Here is a 4,533-nt window from a genome sequence, read left to right as displayed (position 1 = left end):
TTGGTACGAAGTGTCCTTCGTCAACAGTGATGGACCGTGGGGTGCGATTAGGGCACGGTTGTCGATCACAGATGAAGAAAGGAGCTTTGTCTCCGTCGCTTTTCGGGTCGTCACGAGAGACGTCGACCTGCTCCTGGGTGTCGAAGGCGTGCTCAAGTCGAGAGCAGTCGAAGAATTCGTCAGCCACGGTGATGGGGGGAGGAAGGGGAGGTGCGCGTGCTACGAAAGGCCGTGCTAGCTAGCTTACACCTACGGCGCCCAAGAAGACACTAAGGTTCGCAGTTCACGTGGGGCCCAGTACTGCTTTTGGCTAGTATGCAGCAGAAACCTAAGCCACGCGTCCGTGAGGACAAGTATCGCCCACTGAAGTGCAGATACCGAAGAGTTCGTCCCTTAAGTGGTGGCGATGTATCGTAGGCTATCTAAGTATCGTAGGGTATAGTAGGGGTGCGCACCACCCAACCTATAGGAGAGGAAAGATGAGTGTTTTTTGTTTTGGAACGCCGGCAGCGTTGAGGAGTTTCGACCTAATGTCGCGACTTAGGGTCGAGCGACAGGGGAAAACTAAACGCTGGGGGCGTTCGACTTATCTTACCGAAGCGATGGTGAGCTAGGCTCAAACCTAAGGCTAGGGACAAGAAGTGTATTAGTTAGTAATGTAAGAAAGGATACAACTGGAGGCTTACTGACCTAGGGACAAGAGGTCGAAACTGAGGTCCCTAGGGCAGCAGAGGCCGGCTTATATACAGGGGAGATTAAGGGCAGGCTGTGCGCGTTGGTCCGTGCACAGCTGGTCCGTGCACAGCATGCCGACGCGGCCCCGGGGGCCGGTGAGTCAGAGCGGCTGTGTCAGCGGGGCCCGAGCTGTGCCGTGCACTGCCGCCCTATCTAATCTAATCGTACAGTAGATAGTGACGCGTCCATATCGGGCATGTAGTACAGAGGTCGCGGGTTTGAGCCCGCGAAAAGGAAAAATTAAAAAACGGCTAGACGCCGTGCCAACTCGTGACAACCATTGAGCTCAAGGTACAAGTTGCGCTGAGCCTGCTCGATGGCGATGCCCGCACCTGGGCCACGCCTTACTTCGCCCAACTCGCATCAGTGCAGATGGGTGTGCAAGGGGTTACAACCCCCTTCAGGAACGAAGCGGCCTTCACCGCTGCCTTCAAGGCTCGCTTCGGCAATCTCGACGATGCGGCAGCAGCCCAGGTAGAGCTGGCGAAGCTCTGCGCGGACAAGTCGGTCCGCGAAAAACGCACTGCGGCGGAGTTCTCCGCGCTGTTCAAGGGTCCGGCGGACCGTTCCGGGTATGGGGACCTGGAACTACGCGACAAGTACCTGAGCGGTATCCCCTCCCGCGTATATTGCAAGATCGAGCTCGAGACCTTCACCACGTGGCGAGCCGCTGAAAAGCGAGCCACTGAGGTCGAGCAGATCCTCGACATTAGCCGGGCCCGTCGACCCGAGTTGAACAACTTCTTCTCGGCCCGAGGTCGAGGTCGCGGTGGGGCACGTGGTGGTGCACCCTCGTCACACGCAGCTTCGGCCAGCATCAATGCGGCCGTCGGAAAAGGAGACTTCCCCGGCACATGCTTTGGCTGCGGGAAGCAAGGGTACCGTCATTTTGAGTGCCCTAACTGTAAGGATAAACCTTACACAAAACGCGCCGACGCGCGGGCTACGGTTGCCTCGGGTTCCACCCAGGCGGCGACAAGCGCCCCCGTCGCTTCATCCTCGGCGAGTATAAGCGCCGCTTCAGCGAAATCGGAAAGTTCCGAGCTGGCGGACTTAATAGCACAGATGAAGTCGATGCGCGAGGAGCTTGAACACTATCGGGCAATAAAGGAGGAGTCTTTTTGATCCGGTCCGCGCTTTGTGCCGCACGCGTCGGGCCGCGTAATAATAATCTGTACAATGTATTGGTGACTGCGAATGTGTACGAGTTGGACCATGGGTCCCAGCATTTCCACATCCCGGTGCGCCTTAAAGGAGAAAGACGGCACAAAGATATAGTTGCAATGGTGGACAGCGGAGCCACCACGAAGTTCATCAACAAGCGTTTCATCACGGAGAATTGAGTATGAACGCGGAAATTGAAAGAGCCAATTCCGCTTTACAATATCGATGGAACGCTCAATAAAGACGGAAGCATCTCGGAGGTAGCTGTGCTACAGATGCAGATAGGAGAGCACGTCGAGAAGACGGTGTTCACGGTCACGGACATAGGTCCAGAAGATGTGATCGTCGGGTTGGATTGGCTGCGAGAGCACAACCCCGAAATCGATTGGGAGTCAGGCTCCCTGAAATTATCACGATGCCCTGAAACGTGCAGTGCCAGGAAGACTGGCCGGATGGAGCAAGCAGCGACTGCGCGTGATACGGGGGTCAGGCCCACGGCGCGCCGACGCTCGCAGAAGTCCAGACGGTCGGTCATAGGTGCCTGCCGGAGTAAGGTACTCCCGGACTTCGAACCCAACAATGATCTGGTGGAGGTAGAGTGGGACGAAGCTGACTTGATCGAGGCCTGGGAGCAGGGTGTCACGCTTTCCGGCGCCCCTCAGCTGTTCGTCGCAGCGGGGCACACGTATTCCCAGCTGTTTGCTGAGGAAGAGATCAAAAAGAAGGTCGTTAAGGCCGCCGAGGAGTCGGTACCTAAACAGTACCACGAGTTCCTGAACGTCTTCTCCAAAGAAGCATCAGAACGGCTACCCGAAAGGAAGCCTTACGATCACGCGATCGAACTCGTACCCGGCTACTCGACGTTCCACTTGAAGGTGTATCCCCTGTCGAACAACGAACAAGAGGAACTGGACAAGTTCCTAAAAGAGCAGTTAGCAAAGGGCTACATACGGGAGTCGAAGTCGCCAATCTCATCCCCCTTTTTCTTCATCAAAAAGAAGGAAGGGACGCTTCGACCCGTACAGGACTACCGCCGATTGAACGCGATCACGGTCAAAAATCGTTATCCCTTGCCGTTGATCGCCGAAATGGTGGATAAGCTCCGAGGCGCTACGCTCTTCACGAAGTTCGATGTCCGATGGGGATACAATAACGTCCGGATCAAAGCCGGTGATGAGTGGAAGGCGGCCTTCGTGACTAACCGGGGGCTGTACGAACCCCTGGTGATGTTCTTCGGTCTCACCAATTCCCCGCTACCTTCCAGGCCATGATGAACGAGATCTTCCATGATCTCATCGTCGGCGGCAAGATCCTTGTGTACCTAGATGACATACTCATCTTCTCCACCAACAAAGAGGAGCATGAAAAGGTCACACACGAGGTTCTTCGTCGCCTTCAGGACAACGATCTATTCCTGAAGCCTGAAAAATGCGAATGGAATGTTCCCAAGGTCGACTACGTCGGCTATGTGTTCGGTGGCGATGGATCCCGTGAAGCTTAAAGGTATCAATGAGTGGCCGGTGCCCCGGAACAAAAAAGATGTTCAGAAGTTCCGGGGGTTCTCCAACTTTTACCGCTGCTTCATTAAGGACTTCACTAAGATCTCGCGACCACTCGACCGGCTCACAGGGAACGACCCCTGGCATTGGGGCGAGGAAGAGCAGCACGCCTTCGATGAGCTCAAGCGGCTCTTCGCGACGACTCCAGTCCTAGCGCTGTACGATCCCAATCGAGAGACGCGCATTGAGGTTGATGCCTCGGGATACGCCACTGGCGGCGTATTGATGCAGAAGCAGGATGACGGCAAATGGCATCCCATTGCCTTCAGATCACATGCGATGGACCCAGCCCAGCGTAACTATGAGATCTACGACAAGGAGATGCTCGCGATCATTGAGGCACTGGACGATTGGCGCCACTATCTCGAGGGGTTACCCAATCAGTTCGAGATCGTGACCGATCATAAGAACCTCGAGTACTGGCGTACATCCCAGCATCTCACGCGCCGTCAAGCGCGATGGTCGCTGTTCCTGGCTCGCTTCGACTTCCGCATCACGCACAAGGCCGGGACGTCCAATGGAAAGACTGATGCCCTGTCGCGTCGATCAGACCATCAGATCGGCGATGAGGACGATAACACTGATCAGGTAGTTCTCAAGCCAGAGCGCTTCTGCATTGCCTCCGCCAGGCGCGGTCATGCCTCGGTGACAGCCAATCAGTCGCTTCTGAAGCGCATCAGGGAATGTTCGGAGAAGGATCGGGAGGTGGCCGAGGCACTTGAAAAGGTGCAGGACCTCGGACCACCCCGACTGCAAAGGGGTTTCGAGGAGTGGAATGCCAAACAAGGGCTCCTGCTGTTCCGCGGATGTGTGTACGTCCCAAAGAACGCGGAGCTCCGGCGGGATATCGTCAAGATCCACCACGACTCGCCGATCGCCGGTCATGGTGGTCGTGCCAAAACCCTGGAGCTCATGTCGCGGAATTACTGGTGGCCTGGGATGTCCAAATTTGTCAATGAGTACGTAAGCACCTGCGACGTGTGCAACCGTACCAAGACATTCCCAGCCAAGCCCCAGGGTCCGCTGAAGCCGAATGAGATCCCCGAGCGCCCATGGCAGATCATCACGACCGATA

The sequence above is a fragment of the Postia placenta genome (assembly GCF_002117355.1).
Source record: "Postia placenta MAD-698-R-SB12 unplaced genomic scaffold POSPLAscaffold_14, whole genome shotgun sequence".
Lineage (NCBI taxonomy): Eukaryota > Fungi > Basidiomycota > Agaricomycetes > Polyporales > Adustoporiaceae > Rhodonia > Rhodonia placenta.
The sequence above is the reverse complement of the archived record's forward strand: the minus strand, read 5'-3'. Positions refer to the sequence as shown.